We start from the raw sequence: 19,561 nt of genomic DNA on the forward strand, positions 1-19,561 counted from the left end.
TAAGGTTGAATATAATGTTTATCATGAAAGGTTGTGTTGTTCTATTTGACTTAAATTATGTGAAGTATATGGAAATGTCGTGATATATTGTGAGTGGTTGTCGAAGCATGATAATTGTGATGAGGACTCTTAGTTGGATTATGATTGTTGTATGTGTGGACGTGTTTACTTGATAATGCAATGTTGTTGATGTTAGTCAATGTAATTGGAGATGTACTTTTACATTGTCGTTGATAGTTGTTGTGTTGAAGTTGTGCATTATCGAGTCGTTGTATGTCCATGCATCATATCATATGAGTTGTATGTTGAAATGTAAAAGGAGGTGTACTTTTACATAGTTGTGGTAAGAGGAGGTGTACTCTTACTTAGATGTTCGGTTGGCATCTATTGTTGTTGTTATGGTACCACATGCATATATGTGTCAGGTATAGGCGCATTGCATATTGAAATGTTATCTTATTGTGATGTGTGAACGATGTTTGTGGGTGGTAAGTGTGCTCAATGAATGCTAGTTGTGAAAATTGAATTGTTGTGTGATTGAATATTTGGAAGTTAAATTGTTCATGCAACTATCTGAGAATTAATTTGGATTCATATGTCAATTTATTATTTATTGATTATGATTAATGTAATGCTTACCCCCAGTGGTTTCGACCGCCTACCTGTCTGTATGGATAGGTAGACGTTGAGCAGGATTAGTTGCTTGGTGAGTTACTTGCTGGATGTTTGGATGACGGGAGCTTTCTCCGTTGTCGTGTCAGAGTCGTAGGTCTAGGCTCTGATTAGGCTTTAGTGTCTATTTGTTGTATTCAGATTTTGTTATTATGTTGTTGATGTTGTCCACTTGTCGGACTTGGAGGATTTTTATATGATGATGTATTTTGACCATGGCATGTATATGTTGGAGAATTATGAATTATATTCCGCTGTGACTGTTGAGATATGATATATATATATATATATATATATATATATATGCTTGTATGATTGGATTTTTGGATTTTGTGCTAGACGTAGCGTCTATTTCTTGAATATTTGTTATATTCGCGTGTTTTATCGCTTTAATAGAAATAGGGCGTTACAAGTTGGTATCAGAGCCTGGTTAGTCCTTGTCCGTACTAGTATTCGTTGAATTTTCCTGTTTGTATACGAATGGTAATGAGTTACCTTCGGTGCTTGTTTTGTTGTGCTGTTGTTCTTATCTGTTGGTTGGTTTTATGTAGAAGTGAGATGGCTGGTGGTAGAGATGATGCAGCGATTGCGCAGGTTTTGGCTTCGATGAATCAAGTGTTGGATCAGGCTAACGAGCAAGCGGCGGTTGGTCATCGTGGAGCTGACGTTCAAGGGTAGGTATGATCCGGATGGAGCTCAGACATGGGTGCGAGCCATGGAGAGGATCTTTCGTGCTATTGTGACTAGTGAGGATCAGAAGGTTAGATTGGCTACTCATATGCTTGCAGAGGAGGCTGAGTATTGGTGGACCAATGCTAAGGGAAAGCTTGAAACTGGTGGAGATGTGACTTGGGCTAGGTTCAAGACTGAGTTTTTGAGGAAGTACATTCCTGAGGATTTGAGGACTAAGAAGGAAGTGGAGTTCTTGAACTTGAAGCAAGAGAACCATTCAGTGGCTGAGTATGCGGCAAAGTTTGAAGAGCTTTCGAGGTTTTGTCCGTACATCAATGCGGAGGATACTATGGTTTCCAAGTGTGTGAAGTTTGAGAGCGGTTTGAGGCCCGACATCTATCGGTACATGTGTATTCAGAAGATCCGAGACTTTGACACTTTGGTGCACAAGTGTCGTATGTTTGATGAAGCCGGAAAGGTTAGGGCTAATCATTACAAGGCTCAGCATGATAAGAAAGGAAAGAGTCATGGATTTGGGAAACCGTACAACAAGGACAAGGGAAAGAAGAAAGAAGGTGGTGGAGGCTCTAAGCCGAACCTTGCGGAGGTCAGGTGCTTCAAGTGTGGCACATTGGGTCATTTTGCTAATGATTGCAAGAAAGGACAGAGTTGCTACAAGTGTGGGAAAGCGGGTCACAAGGCTTATGAGTGTACTTATGTTGAGAAGGAGATCACTTGCTACAATTGTTGTGAGAAAGGGCATATCAGTACTAAGTGTACCAAGCCAAGGAAGGCGACGGGAAAGGTGTTTGCACTGAATGCGGAAGAGGTGGAGCATCCGGATAATCTCATCCGAGGTATGTGTTTTATCAATAGTACTCCTTTGATTGCAATTATTGATACTGGTGCTACTCATTCTTTTATTGAGGCTAGTTGTGTTGAGCGTTTGGGTTTGGTTGTGACTCCGTTGTCGCGAGGGATGGTTATCGACACCCCGGCTAGTGGTTCGGTGACTACTGCTTTAGTGTGTGCAAAGTGTCCTGTTAGCTTTGGTAATGTTGATTTTGAGTTGGATCTTGTGTGTCTTCCGTTGAGCATATGGATGTGATTATTGGTATGGATTGGATGTTGACTTTTGGTGTTAACATTAATTGTTTGACCAAGAGTATAACGTTTTCTAAGCCGGTAGGTGAGGAAGGTGGGAAGTTCTTGACCGCGGAGCGAGTGAAGAAGTCCTTGGACGGTGAAGCTAGTGTGTTTATGATGTTTGCTTCCTTGAATGAGAGTAGTAAGAAAGGAGTCGGTGATTTGCCGGTAGTGCAAGAGTTTCCAGAAGTTTTTCCGGACAACATTATCGAGTTACCACCGGAGAGGGAAGTTGAGTTTGCAATTGATTTGGTGCCAGGAACGTGTCCTATTTTGATTGCGCCGTATCGGATGTCTGCATTAGAGTTGGGAGAATTGAAGAAACAGTTGGAAGAGTTGCTTGAGAAGCAGTTCATCAGGCCGAGTGTTTCTCTGTGGGGTGCTCCAGTGTTGTTGGTTAAGAAGAAAGATGAAAGCATGAGGTTGTGTGTGCATTATCGGCAGTTGAACAAGGTGACGATCAAGAATCAGTATCTGCTTCCGAGGATTGATGATTTGATGGATCAGTTGGTTGGTGCAGAGGTGTTCAGCAAAATTGATTTGAGATCAGGATATCATCATATTAGAGTGAAGGCAGAAGATATATCCAAAACTGCGTTTTGAACGAGGTATGGACACTATGAGTATTCTGTGATGCCATTTGGAGTATCTAAGGCGCCAGGTGTCTTCATGGAATATATGAATAGAATATTTCATCCTTTTTTGGACTGTTTTGTGGTGGTGTTTATCAATGATATTTTGGTGTATTCGAAGTTTGAAGAAGAGCATGCCGAGCATCTGTGTATTGTGTTGGGTGTTTTGAAGGAGAAGAAGTTGTTTGCTAAGTTGTCGAAGTGTGAGTTCTGGTTGCGTGAAGTGAGTTTCCTTGGTCATGTGATTTCTAAAGGTGGTATTGCAGTGGATCCATCGAAGGTTGACGTAGTGTTGTAGTGGGAATCACCTAAGTCTGTTTTTGAAGTTAGAAGCTTTCTTGGATTGGCAGGTTATTATCGGAGGTTCATTGAAGGATTCTCTACGTTGGCGTTGCCATTGACGTAGTTGACTCGGAAAGGACAAGCTTATGTTTGGGATGCTAAGTGTGAGAAGAGTTTCCAAGAGTTGAAGAAGAGGTTGACTTCAGCTCCAGTGTTGATTTTGCCGAATCCGAAGGAATCGTTTGTTGTGTATTGTGATGCTTCTAAGATAGGTCTTGGTGGCTTGCTTATGCAGAATCGTCAGGTTGTGGCATAAGCTTCGAGGCAGTTGAAAGTGCATGAGAAGAATTATCCGACTCACGATTTGGAATTAGCAGCCGTTGTGTATGTGTTGAAGATTTGGAGGCATTATCTGTATGGTTCTAGGTTTGAAATGTTCAGTGATCACAAGAGTTTGAAATACTTGTTTGACCAGAAGGAGTTAAATATGAGGCAGAGGAGATGGTTGGAGTATCTTAAGGATTTATATTTTCAGTTGAGTTATCATCCTGGGAAGGCGAATGTTGTTGCTGATGCTTTGAGTAGGAAGTCATTGCATATGTCTTCTTTGATGGTTAAAGAGTTGGAGTTGATTGAGCAATTTCGAGATTTGAGTTTGGTTAGTGAGTTGACACCGGAGGGTGTGAGGTTAGGAATGTTGAAACTGACGAGTAATATTTTGGAAGATTTGGAACTTGTGGATCGTGTGGGGTTGGTTAATCAAGGCAAGGGTGGAGACTTCAGGTTGGGTGAGAACGGTGTTTTGATGTTTCGTGATCGTGTTTGTGTACCAAGTGTTCTTGAGCTTAAGAGACAGATTTTGGAAGAAGGTCATAGGAGTGGTTTGAGTATTCATCCAGGAGCGACCAAGATGTATCAGGATTTGAAAAGGTTGTTTTGGTGGCCTGGAATGAAGAAGGAGATTGCAGAGTTTGTTTGTGGTTGTTTGGTTTGTCAAAAGTCCAAAATTAAACATCAGAGACCGTCGGGTTTGATGCAACCGTTGTTTGTGCGAGAGTGGAAGTGGGATAGCATTTCTATGGACTTTGTCGGAGCTTTGCCGAGGACTGCTAAGGGTTTTGATTCGATTTGGGTGATTGTTGATCGGTTGACGAAGTCGGCACATTTTGTTCCTATCAAGACCGGTATGTCTGTGGCGAAGTTGGCTGAGATCTACATTGAGCAGATTGTTAGATTGCATGGTATTCCACCAAGTATTGTGTTGGATCGGGACCCGAGGTTTACTTCTAAGTTTTGGGAGAGTCTACAAGTTGCTTTGGGAACTAAGTTGAGGTTGAGTTCTGCTTATCATCCCCAGACTGATGGTCAGACGGAGAGGACTATTCAGAGTTTGGAAGATTTGTTGAGAGCTTGTGTGTTGGAGTAAGGTGTCAGTTGGGTCGAATGTTTACCGTTGATTGAGTTTACTTACAATAACAGTTTTCATTCTAGTATCGGAACGGCACCGTTTGAGGCTTTGTATGGCCGGAGGTGTAGGACTCCGTTGTGTTGGTATGAGTCAGGTGAAAGTGCTTTGTTAGGACTGGAAGTTGTGCAAGAGACTACGGAAAAGGTTAAGATGATTCAAGAGAAGATGAGAGTGTCTCAGAGTAGGCAGAAAAGTTACCATGATAAGAGGAGAAAGGACATTGAGTTTCAGGTTGGTGATCATGTGTTTTTGAGAGTGAATCCTGTAACCGGTGTTGGTCATGCTTTGAAGTGTCAGAAGTTGACTCCTCGTTTTGTTGGACCGTTTGAAATTATTGAGAAGGTTGGGGTTGTAGCGTATCGGATTGTGTTACCACCATCGTTGTCGAATCTTCATGATGTGTTTCATGTGTCTCAGTTGCGGAAGTTTGTGTATGATGCGTCTCATGTGATTCAAGTGGATGATTTGGAAGTAAGAGATAATTTGACCGTTGAGACTTGGCCAGTTAGGATTGAGGATCGGGAAGTGAAGCGTTTGCGTGGCAAGTAGATCATTTTGGTTAAAGTGATTTGGAATGGGCCAACTGGTGAGAGTGCCACTTGGGAATCGGAGAGTAGGATGATGGTTTCGTATCCAGAGTTGTTTCCTTCAGGTAATTTTCGATGGCGAAAATTCTTTTTAGTAGGGGAGAGTTGTAACAGCCTGATTTTTCGTTAGATTTATTTTATTTATTTAATTCTTGTATGTGTGTTAATATGTGCCCTTATGTGATTAATTGCCTCTGTGTGTATTTTTGGTTAGGAATTGTAGAATTCGGTGTAGAAGCGTATTTTAGTCATTTTGGACTTAGGGGTATTTTGGTCATTTTGAGAGTAGTGGTAATTTAGTAATTGCGTTGAGAATTATTTTTAGTGCTTAGTGAGAGTTGTTATTTTACTAAGTGTTAGGGAGTGGTAGTGATTTATTTTATTTACCGGTAGTTGACCGTTAGTGTTACATTTTACCGTTAAGTGAGTAGTAACATTTGTGGGTTAGAATAGAAATGGGTTAAGCCCAATTAGGTGAACCTATATAAGCTCTAGTTGGTAGAGGAAATAGGGTTTTTTTGCCAACATTTTCATTTTCAATTGAGAAGAGATAGAGATAGAGATAGAGATAGAGAGAAGACAAAGGTTTGAAGAGGAGATCTAGAGAAGGCTAGAGGGAGGTCAAGCATCAAGGATTGGAGCTAGGATTGGAGCTAAAGTGAAGCCTTAGTTGGTGTTGAGAAGAATTAAGGTAAGGGGGTTAGGCTTTAATCATAATCCTTTAGTTTAATTCTACCCTAATTCTTTGCATAATAGTGGTTAAGTGCTTAATTTGATTTTTGGTTGTAGAATTTCGTGCTTAATTTTGTTGACATGATTATGTACATGAATTGAATGTTAATTGTGTTGTTGTTGTTGAATTTGTATGTCAAAATGGGTAGATATGAACATGATATATTTTTGTATGAAATTGATGATGAATGAAGTTGTGGTTGTTGAATTGTTGATGAAATCAAGTTCGAATGTTGTTGTTGTTGTTTTAACATGTGTTGTTGATGAATTGATGCATTGGGTATCAAGAATTGATGAATCGGTGATGAGAATTGTTGTTGTTGTTGAAAGTTGTGGAAGTTTGGTGATTTGATGAATTTTGTTGTGTTGATGTTTTAATCTCAAAACTTGTGTATGTTTAAGTGTTTTGAATGTTATATGACCTATAAACATATTTGGGATTAAGTTTTGGGGTTTGGAATGATCAAAATTGGGATTTTTGGGTGAAAATGGGTTAAAATCCGAAAGCTTAATTTCTGGACAGCACTACAGTTCAGGAGCATATCTGTTCAGGAGCTGATCAGTTCAGGAGCGGATCCGTTCAGGAGCATATCAGTTCAGGAGCCGATCCGTTCAGGAGCATATCCGTTCAGGAGCGGATCCGTTCAGGAGCATATCAGTTCAGGAGTCGATCCGTTCAGGAGCATATCCGTTCAGGAGCTGATCCGTTCAGGAGCTGATCCAGTTCAGGAGCTGCTGTTCAGACAGCACGCCTGTTCTGTGTTCTTGCATCTTTTTCTCACATTTCTGTTTTGATTTGGCTTCTGACGTAAACATGAAAATTGTAGATAATTTTGTTAGCTTTCCAGAGGCTTTGGTTTGACTTGAAAATGATTTTTGGTTTGTGAGTTATAAGGAAAATACTCCAAGGAGGTCTTAGGGAAATTTTACGAAAATTCCGCATAACCATTTCTAAGTCAACCCAAACTTAATGGAATGTTTCTTAACTTCAAACTTATGTTCTCTAAGTTTGATTAAGGTGTTTTAGAGTATTCAACTGATGGTGTGATGGATCTAACTTGTTTTGAAATGAAAATGGAAATTTCTCGAAAAATGATAAAGTGAGACGAATTTTGTGATTTTCATGATTTCGTCGCATTTGGCCGGTGAAACGTAATTGTATTCTCTACTGTACTTATATGTAGCCTAGAGGTATACTTATTTGAGGCATTGAATCTTGTTCACTTGGTTTTGGTTTAATTGCTTCAATTATTTTAAAATGGTGAAACTAGAGACGAACTTGTCGAAAATAATCTTGAAGTCCAATTACATGGCAAATCTTTTGTGAATGGTTTTATATGATTAATTGAGGATATGTGGATGATTGTTGAAGGTTGAATATAATGTTTATCATGAAAGGTTGTGTTGTTCTATTTGACTTAAATTATGTGAAGTATATGGAAATGTCGTGATATATTGTGAGTGGTTGTTGAAGCATGATAATTGTGATGAGGACTCTTAGTTGGATTATGATTGTTGTATGTGTGGACATGTATACTTCATAATGAAATGTTGTTGATGTTAGTCAATGTAATTGGAGATGTATTTTTACATTGTCGTTGATAGTTGTTGTGTTGAAGTTGTGTATTATCGGGTCGTTGTATGTCCATGCATCATATCATATGAGTTGTATGTTGAAATGTAAAAGGAGGTGTACTTTTACATAGTTGTGGTAAGAGGGGGTCTACTCTTACTTAGATGTTCGGTTGGCATCTATTGTTGTTGTTATGGTACCACATGCATATATGTGTCAGGTATAGGCGCATTGCATATTGAAATGTTATCTTATTGTGATGTGTGAACGATGTTTGTGGGTGGTAAGTGTGCTCAATGAATGCTAGTTGTGAAAATTGAATTGTTGTGTGATTGAATATTTGGAAGTTAAATTGTTCATGCAACTATCTGAGAATTAATTTGGATTCATATGTCAATTTATTATTTATTGATTATGATTAATGTAATGCTTACCCCCAGTGGTTTCGACCGCCTACCTATCTGTATGGATGGGTAGACGTTGTGCAGGATTAGTTGATTGGTGAGTTACTTGCTGGATGTTTGGATGACGGGAGCTTTCTCCGTTGTCGTGTCGGAGTCGTAGGTCTAGGCTCTGATTAGGCTTTAGTGTCTGTTTGTTGTTTTCGGATTCTGTTGCTATGTTGTTGATATTGTCCACTTGTCGGACTTGGAGGATTTTTATATGATGATGTATTTTGACCATGACATGTATATATTGGAGATTTATGAATTATATTCCGCTGTGACTGTTGAGATATGATATATATATATATATATATATGATTGGATTTTTGGATTTTGTGCTAGACGTAGCGTCTATTTCTTGAATATTTGTTATATTCACTTGTTTTATAGCTTTAATAGAAATAGGGCGTTACAATACCTACCCTTGAACGTCGGCGGACTGTTTCGCAAGAAATGATCAAGCCTCCGCTCCTCAGCTTCTCCAGGATCACGATGACCAACCGCCGCCTGCTCGTTAGCCTGAGCCAACACCTGTGCCATTGCAGTCAAAGCCTCTGCTATTGCTCCATCATCTCTACCATCAGCCATCTCACGACTACACAAAACCAACCAACAGATAAGAACAAAAGCACAACAAGACAAGTATCGAAGGTACTCATTACCATTCACATAATAACAGGAAAATTCAATGAATGTTAGTCCGGACAAGACTGACCACGGCTCTGATACCAACTTATAACACCCTATTTCTATTAAGCGATAAAATACGCGAATATAGCAAATATTCAAGAAATAGACGCTACGTCTCAACAAAATCCAACAGACATGCATATAAAATTCTCAACAGTCGCAGCGGAAATAATTCATACATCACCAGAATTTACATGTCATAAAAACAACATCAAATCATAAATGAAATCTCTGAAATCCGACAATGAATAAAACTCCTCAACATAATCAATACATAAATCCAAAGACAACTGACACCTAATCAGAGCCTAAAACTTAGACTCTACAACCGACAATGGAGATCAGCTCCCGCTATCCAAGCAAAACATCAAGCAACTCACTGAAAGCCAACTAATCCTGAGCAGCGTCTACCCATCCATACAGACAGGTAGGAGGTCAAACCACTGGGGCTAAGCTTTACATTAATCATAATCAATGAATAATAAACTGACATAAAGAAATCAATTCAATTCTCAAATAGTTTGCATGAATAATTAACTTCCATATATACATTCATACAACCAATCCAAGTATCACAAGCAAGTACTCATCAAACATACTTATCACCAACAAACATTAGTCACATACCACCACAAGATTTCATTTCAATATGCAATGCGCCTATACTCGACACATATATGCATGTGGTACCGTAACAATAACCATTAGATGCCAACCGCACATCTATGTAAGACTACACCTCCTCTTACAACCAACTATGTAAAAGTACACCTCCTTTTACATTTCATATGACTCAATATGATATGATGCATGAACATACAACAACGACCCGATAATGCACAACATAACAACCACCAACGACAATGTAAAAGTACACCTCCAATGTAACAACATTTGCATTATCAAGTATTCATGTCCACACATTCAACAAATCACAATTCAAATAAGAGTCATCAACATGGATCAACATACATCAACATCAACTACGCAATATATCTCAACAATTCCATATACTTTCAAAAATCAAGTAAAGTGGAACAATACAATGCTTTATGATTACATCATATTCAACCATCAACAATCATCCACATATCCTCAATTAATCATATAAAACCATTCACAAAAGATTTACAAGGTAATCGGCTCAAAGGAACCATTTTCAACCAAGTTCGCCTATCGTTATCCCATTTTCAAAATAATTGAAGCTATTGAACCAAAACTAAGTCAACAAGAACCAATGCCTCAACTAAGTATACCTCTAGGCTACATATAAGTGCAGTAGAGTATACAATTACGTTTCACTGGCTAAACACGACGAATTCATGAGAATCACAAAGTTCGTCTCTCTTTGTCACTTTTCAAGAAAATCTCATTTTCAAAGCAAAACAAGTTAAGACTTGATGAAACCAATCACAACCATTTTAAAAAATCATATAATCAGTATACAACCGTAACCCTACTCTAATTCTTTGAGAAAACGAGTTTCGGAAAAATCGGCGTTCTTGGACCATTTTTCAAAAGTTAAGTTCAAAATCACAAAATCAAGTCCAATCCCATCTATGTGATGTTCCAGTAGGTTAAAGAGTGAAAACAGTAGTTAAACATGTCGAAAAAAGCATATTAGAAAGTTCGGATCGGACCCCAAATACCCAAAACAACAAAAATGGAGTATATTGTTTCTGGCAATCCTGCCCGGCACGCCATCTGTCGCCGTGACGGGAATTGCACAGAACAGCAACCCTGTTCTTGTGTTTTCCCTTACGGGAATCCACTATTTTCAACCCCAAATTCCCAATTTTGATTCCCTTGACCCCAAATTTGTCCCAAAAGTTTATCTATACATTTATAAAAATAAAAAGGCACTCAAATCCATATAAAACTTGAATCAAAACATCATTTTATCACAAATCATCAATCAACCTATTTTTCATAAAACTTCTAAAAACAACTCAAATTCACACCATAACTCTATAATTATGATTACCCAATGTTTCAATCATCAACAACAACAACAACATCTAATCATGAAATTATCCACAATTAAACAACCACAACTTCATTCTTCATCAATTTCACTCAAAAACATATCATATTCATATATACCGATTTTGACATACAAATTCAACAACAACAACACAATTATCATTCAATTCATGTACATAATCATATCATCACAATTAAGCACAGATTTCTACAACCAAAATCAAATTAACCACTTAACCACAATAAGTAATTATGCAAAGAATTAGGGTAGAAATTAAACTACAAGATTGTGATTAAAGTCTAACCCCTTTACCTTAATTCTTCACAAACTCAAACTAGGGCTTCACTTTAGCTCCGATCCTTGAAGCTCTACCTTCCTCTAGCTCTCTCTAGCTTTCCTTCTTCAAACCCTTCTCTTTTCTCTTGCTCTTTCTCTCTCTACCTCTTCTCTCAAAATTGTGAAAATGATTATGTAAACCCTATTTTCTGTAAACACTACAGTTTATATAGGTTCTACATAATTGGGCTCAACGCACAATGCCTTAATGGGCCTAACCTATTACTAATCTAATTCAAAATGTTACTACTTACTTAACAGTAAAATATAGTAACGGTCACCTACCGGTTAAAAATAAATTACTACCCCTCCAGTAACTTAGTAAAATAACAATTCTCACTAAGCACTAAAAATAATCCTCATCAAAATTACTAAATTACCCTTACTCACAAAATGACCAAAATACCCCTCAGTCCAAAATGACTAAAATACCCTTCTAACACCAAATTCTACAATTTCCAACCGAAAATACACATAGAGGCAATTAATCACATAAGTGCACATATAAACATACATAAAAACAATTAAAAATGAATCTAGCAAAAAATTGGGCTGTTACATTTATATCCAATGGTGTGATTTGAATACTCTGTGTTCAATGGATAAGATGTTCTGTTGGCATCTTAAGGTGACGACCTTTGTTGGTGATGGTACCGCATGCACTTAGGTGTCATGTATAGGCGCATAATGCATTCTTACATGTGTCCTATGTGTACATATGCTTGGTGATTGAATGTGATTGGTACTTGAATGAGATTGGTGAATCATAAATTGATGATGTTGTGAAATCATGTATGTCATTAAAGTTGGATTATCTAATGTGTAATTAATTGAAGTTCAATTCAATGCTTATCCTTCCAATTATTTATGTTGATTATGATTGATATGAAGCTTACCCCTAGTGGTTTTGACCGCCTACCTGTTTGTATGAATGGGTAGACAAAGTGCAGGACTAGTTGCTTTCGGTGAGTTGCTTGGTGATTGCTTGGATAGCGGGAGCTAATCTCCGTTATCGGTTCTTTAGAGTCTTATATTAGGCTCTAATTAGGTGTTGGTTTTATGATATTCTGGACTTATTTATGTTATGGAGATTTTACCCATTTGTCGGGTTTTGGAGATTTTATTTATGGATATATGTTGATCTTATAACATGTATACTTTGGTGATGTATGATTTATATCTGCTGCGACTGTTGAGAATTTTTATAAATGCATGTTGTAGGAATATTTGTTGAAGACATAGCGTCTATTTCTTGAATAAATGTTTTATTCGCGTGTTTTATCGCTTTAATAGAAATAGGGCGTTACACTCACGTGCCATCATAGTCTTTACACATGGCAGTCAAAAACCAAAGGTCAATTCCCCTCAATCTCATCCCGGGACATGGGCATTAATTGTGGAATGACAAACGACCAACTCTCAGACGAGGGAATCTCTTTTGTCTTTGGGTAATGTAGGCGAACACAACAATTTCGAATAGAGGCCCGCAACCAGATTACTTCGGTGTTACAAGGCAAACACACAAGAAAGATCAGCGAGCACTAGCCCTCGTACACATCATTCTTAAAAATTCCAAATGCCAGGTACACAGTTTAGAGAGGGGTTCACTTAGGTCGAATACAGAGCCCGCCCTACGTACTACATACAACACTTCCCTAGTGTGTCATCCAGCTCTCTGAACAAGCACGTTCAAACCAACACAGGGGCCGCCACGATCAGCCCCCCCTCCCCCGACCATGCTTACGTAATCACTATTTGACAAGAGCAACGACTTAGGGGCTACTGTTCTGGACCGGTCAAAGACCTGGGCTTAAGCCACTTAGGCCCAACAACAAATCAAGCCCAAATGCCGCATTTGGCAAAATTACTCGCGACACACCCCTTCCCCGCGAGGGGGGGGGGGGGGTATATGGAGCAAAGGAGAATAGTTCAAATGTCCTGCAACGTTCGGCAACGTCTCTCTACCCACGTTCCCGCGAATATCTCACTGGCGGTTACACTTCTTATGATTTCGTAACCGCCGGTCAGACGTGTGCCTTACAATGACTCTGCATTCACCCACCTCTATAAATAGCAAGCTCCTCGAAACCTCCAAGGGAGAATCTTCTTCACTCTAAAACCCCCCATTCTGAACCACTACTGACTTGAGCGTCAGAGTGTCTGCAGGTACACACCCCCCATTCGGTCCAACGCTCGCTGAAGTTCTCTCACCACCGTAACCACCATCTTCAACCAAGCACCAGCAGCCACCTTCTGATCAGGTACGATCAGTTGTACTTTCCATGTTGATCCTATATTTTCTACCAATGTACAAGCCACAAACTTTATCATTCATAAGACATCTTGTAAAGAAAATATTTTTCTTTTGATTGTTTTCCATGAAATAGCACTAAAAAATTGAAACTTTTGATTTTTTTTTTTCTTCTCATTTTTTCCCTTAGATTAACAAGGTTTGTATGATAACCTTGAAGAAAGAACGACAAGGAACAATCGTGAATAAAAGGTAATGAAATAGGAAATTCAAGGAACTGGAATAGAGTACCCAAATATTATTCAATGAAAAGAAACAAATGCAAAATATAACAAGGTATTGGAACAATAATATAACAATTAACAAGCAATTTCAAGGAATTGGAACAGTGAAATAAACAAATCAACAAGGAAAATTAGATCAACAACTTACACCCTTTCCCAATTTTTTTTTTCCTTCTGTAATGCTATCTTTTTTTTTGTTTATATATTCTTTCCTTCTTTTTTTTTGTTCGATTCTTTTTTTTTTTTTGCTGTTACCACTTTTTTTTTGGGAATAGGAAGATTAGAAAAGGTGATATTGATACTGCACGATTTAAAATATAATTGACTCAAAGGAATAAAACAAGAAAAATGAAATAAATAAAAATTGTGATACCCTTTTTTTGTTTTTTAAGAAAAAAATTTAAGATAGATAACACCTGATTTCAAGAGCCGAAGCTCTGATACCAATTGATATGAGACCCGGGAGGACCGTCTTGAAAGTAGGCAAGGAACTTGACCCTAACCGCGACCTGCCGGTAGAACCAACACTATAAAAGTTCTTATCCCAAGAACAAAGGAAAAATTCTCACAATAGAGAAAACTCAAATATATTAATCTTCAGATTGTGATTTGAGAAGTACATGAGCTTCTTATTTATAGCCTAAGCTTGAAATACTAGAAATAAATTTCCACTACCATGCATTTACCAAATACTCCCTCCGGTCACATTTATAAGCAAAAAATCACTTTTTAGGTTCATTCAACACCTAATGTATTTGGTCCATAATATATATCAAATACATTAAGTATTCAATGAACTTAAAAAGTGGTTTTTTGCTTATAAATGTGACCGGAGGAAGTACATAGATAAGTGTATGTTTATTACCTAGAAAGTAGGCACTAACTTAATTAAAACTAGAAAGCCGACCCGTGCGCCGTACGGGTCTTATGAGCTGTAAGATCTTTGCTAACAATGAAATGAAATAAATTACTCATGAAAAAGTACATCACATAGTGATAATATTGTGCCATACAATAAAACTAAATGGGATGATGGAAACGGTAGATACCAAAGGTCTCATATATTGCTTTAAAGTACTCCCTCCGTCCTACTCCCTCCGTTCCTTTTTAACTTTCACTTTTAGGGAAATTTTTTGTTCCTATTTAACTGTCACTTTCAAAGTTCAATGCAACATTAAATATTATTTTACCAATATTACCCTTATATATTTATTGCGGAGATAGAAACATATGAAATGAAATATTAAATTAATAAGGTCATAGTAAAAGCAAAAACAATTGTATCAAAAGTAACAACATTTATTGATTGTCTTGGTTTGTGTAAGATGTGAAAAAGTGACAATCAAAAAGGAACGGAGGTAGTAAATTATAAGCAAAAAAAAACCTATTTTCTTTGTCCTAAATTATAAGCAAAAAAGACCAACTTTTATCATATTTAATTATGTTTTTTCAAAAAATTATCTTTTTCAAAGAAAAATTAATTGCAAAGTGCATTCAATTTGCTCTCTTTTTCATTTTCTCTATAATCAACTACCAATGAAAATTGTTTTTACATCTTCCTATAAAACTTATTTCAAAGATAATACAAAAAACTATGTTACAAACTACTATGTTTTAGTTTTCTTAATAAGTGTGTTTATTTTTATTTTTTTTTGCTTATAATATGGGACGGAGGGAGTATTGAATAACCACCAAGAATTAATGAGGATATTGAAAACGACAGGAAAATTACTTGACAACCAACACTCAGTAAATACACCTTTTATCAATGTACTTCTGTTCACGGTTAACTATGACTATGTTCACAGAGCAAGTATTAATGTATATAGTGGGGAAATCCAACAACACAAGCCTTATGAAACGAATCTGCCATCTTATAATTAATCGTGTGCCAAATAATTGCAAACCTTGAGAATTGGCTTAGTCACAACCAAAACAATACTCCTCCCTCCAATATTAGATTTTGTTTGACAATGTGCAATGGTAGAAACTAAAAGCACAACCAGGAGTATTGTATGGAACCGTTTGGAAACTTAAACAACAACCAGAAGTATTGCACGGCACAGTCTGGTAGGTGTGTATTTATAGAAGAAGAAATAATGTTGTGTTTTCTTCAACTATGCATGGCTCTGATTTATAGTGAGAAGGAATAGAGTATGGGGAGCAGATCCTCTCCCGTGTACAGTTTCTCCTGTGAAATCACAACCACTATTTCACCATTCCCACATGCAGTCATAACCAATTGAAGGGCCAGGATGTTCACTGGACAATATCCAGTTGAAAGCCCACTGGAGAGGATTGAAAACAGATAAATATCTGAAGTGAAGTGCATACTCACTTCAGATAAATGCAGATAAATATCACCTATCAGAAATATCTGAGTGCATGGATAGGTGAAGTGCATTGAAAACAGATAAATATCTGAGTGGAAATTAATATTGCCTGGAATATACAAAAGGTCGCGTTAACTATCAGAAATAAATTGAAATTGAAAATACTATTGGAAAAATAATATAGAGCCTAAAAAAGTAGAAAGTCATCAACAACATAACTCATTTACCGCACTAATATAGAGCCTAAAAAAGTGGAAAGGCACATAACTCTCATTTACTGCACACGTATTGGAAGTGTTGCAACAAACTTCCAAAACAATTTGAATTTCAAATTTCAAAATTAAAAGGAGGAAAAAATTAGGGTTGTTTAGCAAGCATTAATTACATGGAATTAGAGGAAAAAATTAGGTTTAGTGATAAGCAAGACCTAATAAGATTTAAGAGTAAGTGATTCTTACTAGCCACCATAATAACTTAGAGCACTATTTTGAAGCATTTGGAGAGGCTAGGAGAATACAAAAGACCATCTAAAAATCCACCCAAAAATAAAAATGAAAATTACTCCCTCCGGTCACATTTATAAGCAAAAAACAACTTTTTAGGTACATTGAATAACTAATGTATCTAACCACGTTTATAAACTAGATACATTAGTTATTCAATGTACTTAAAAAGTTGTTTTTTGCTTATAAATGTGACCGGAGGGAGTACTTATTAAAATGGAGAAAATTGGACTTTTAATTGTTGTTTTATTCAGCATTAATCAGCACACTAAAGTTTCTTGTCATGTGAATTTCTTATAGGGTTTCCTTCCACATGCTTAGTGAACTCTTGATCTCATCAAACAAGATGCATCTTCTTTTTGGTAGCTCATTCCATGAGAACTCCACAATTAAGCGTGCTTGACTTTAAGCAATTTTGGGATGGGTGACCTACTGGGAAGTTTCCCTGTAAGTGTGCGAGTGAGGACAAAACACGCTGAAAAGACTTGTGTTGATTTGTGGGGTCATTCGGCAATCCTGAAAGCAGTCTGGGGTGTTACAAATGGTACCAGAGCAGACCTCTCCTAGTACGATGTGGTTCAGGGACGAACCAAGCGGAAGCTGGTGGGCATGTAACGCCCCCACTTGGTGGGCATGTAACGCCCGAGGCTGGTGAGGGCGGGGAGTTATCCGGCTCCTATAACAGCCCGATTTTTCGCTAGATTTATTTTATTATTTATTTAATTGCTTTTGTGTTTGCTTGTATGTGCTTGTATGTGATTATTTGCCTCTGCGTGTATTTTTGGTCATTTTGAGAGTAGGGGTAATTTTGTAATTTTGCTGAGGATTATTTTTAGTGCTTAGTGTGAGTGGTTATTTTACTAAGTGCTAGGGAGTGGTAGTGAATTGTTTTTTTTACCGGTAGGTGACCGTTAGTATCACATTTTACCGTTAAGTGAGTAGTAACATTTTGAATTAGATTAGTAATGGGTTAGGCCTGTTAAGACATTGTGAGTTGAGCCCAATTAGGTGGAACCTATATAAACTCTAGTGTTAGAGGAAAATAGGGTTTACCATCATTTTTCAATATTAAGAGAAGAGGTAGAGAGAGAAAGAGTAAGAGAAGAGAAGGGTTGAAGAGGAAGCTAGAGAGAGAGCTTAAGCGTGCACTTCCTGGAGTTTCTGGAAGTTGGACGCTTAAGCGTGCAGAGGACGCTTAAGCGTGCAGCACCCAGTTTAGCCATTTTTATTTCTTCGCTTCGTGCACTTGGGGACCAATCCGGGTTTTCTAAAATGTTTCTTTTGACTTGTTAAACCTCTGTTTGTACTCTTAATCCTACTGGAATTTCATTTGAATCAGATTGGACTTGAATTTGTAAAAATTCTCTAACTTTTGAAAAATGGTCCAAAACGTCAATTTTTCGGAAACTCGTTTTTCTCATGGAATTGAAGTAGGATCGAAGTTGTATAATGTTTATATGATTTCTAAAATTGATTGAGATTGGCTTCATCAAGTCTTAACTTGTTTTGCTTTGAAAATGAGAAATTCCTTGAAAAATGATAAAGAGACACGAACTTGAGTTTTTCATGATTTCATCACATTTGGCCGGTGAAACGCCAAAGTATCCTCTACTGCACTCACATGTGTCCTAGATGTATACTTAGTTGAGGCATTGAATCTTGTTTACTTGGTTTGGTTCAATAACTTCAATTATTTTGAAAATCAGATAAGATAGGCGAACTTTGTTGAAAACGGTTCCTTTGAACCAATTACCTTGTAAATCTTTTGTGAATGACTTTATATGATTAATTGAGGATATATGAATGGTTGTTGAAGGTTGAATATGATGTTTATCATAAATGTTGTATTATTCCACTTTGCCTGGTTTATGAGAAGTATGTGGGATTGTTGTGAGATCTTGTGTAGTTGATAATGATTTATGTGATGATGACTCATATGTGAATTGTGATTTGTTGAATCTGTGTGGACATGAATACTTGATAATGCAATGTTGTTGAGCTAGTCAATGTAATTGGAGGTGTACATTTACATTGTCGTTGGTAGTTATATGTTGAAGTTGTGCATTATCGGGTCATTGTTGTATGTCCATGCATCATATCATATGAAGTTGGTTGTGACATGTAAAAGGAGGTGTACTTTTACATGGTAAGAGGAGGTGTGCTCTTACTTAGATGTGCGGTTGGCATCTAATGTTGTTGTATGGTACCACATGCATGTATGTGACGAGTATAGGTGCATTGCATAATGAAATGAAAGCTTGATGTGATATGTGGATGTTGGTTGTTGGTGATAAGTGGATGCTTGCTTGTAATATTTGGATTGGTTGAATGGATGTATACTTGGAAGTTAATTGTTTATGCAACTATTAAGAATTAATTTAACTTCTTTATATCCAATTATTATTTATTGATTATGATTATTGTAATGCTAACCTCCAGTGGTTTTTGACTGCCTACCTGTCTGTATGGATGGATAGAGGCTGTGCAGGAGTAGTCCACTTGTGGTGAGTGCTTGGATAGCTAGAGTTAGCCTCCGCTATCATTTTGGAGTTATAGTTTAGGGCTCTGATTAGGTTGAGTCAGTGTCTTTTGGTTGTGTTGGACTTATTTTATTTATTTGAGATGTACTGATTGTTGAGGTTAGAGAATTTTCTTATGATGATGTATTATTGACCATGGCATATTTATGTTGGAGATTTTGTATATGAATTTTATCCGCTGTGACTGTTGAGATATTCTATCTAGATATGCATGTTGAGTTTTTGGATTATGTGAGACGTAGCGTCTAATTCTTGAATATTTGCTACATTCGCATGTTTTATTACTTTAATAGAATTAGGTCGTTATAAATTGGTATCAGAGTCGTGGTCAGTCTTGTCCGGACTAGTATCCGTTGAATTTTCCTGTTTGTATGCGAATGGTAATGAGTTACCTTCGATACTTGTCTGGTTGTGCTTTTGTTCTTATCTG

The 19,561-nt window shown here is 37.3% G+C and overlaps 1 long non-coding RNA gene across 1 annotated transcript; it reads left to right on the forward strand.

The window, feature by feature from the left end:
* The first annotated feature begins 6,017 nt into the window (after positions 1-6,017).
* Positions 6,018-8,489, forward strand: LOC146937531 (uncharacterized). The gene is made up of 2 exons (XR_015033284.1): positions 6,018-6,150; positions 8,242-8,489. It is a non-coding gene; the product is annotated as an uncharacterized LOC146937531 (long non-coding RNA).
* The last annotated feature ends 11,072 nt before the right edge of the window (positions 8,490-19,561 follow it).

Source organism: Medicago sativa, chromosome 3 (assembly GCF_051527215.1).
Source record: "Medicago sativa cultivar Bolivia chromosome 3, Bolivia_mono, whole genome shotgun sequence".
NCBI classification, from domain to species: Eukaryota; Viridiplantae; Streptophyta; class Magnoliopsida; order Fabales; family Fabaceae; genus Medicago; species Medicago sativa.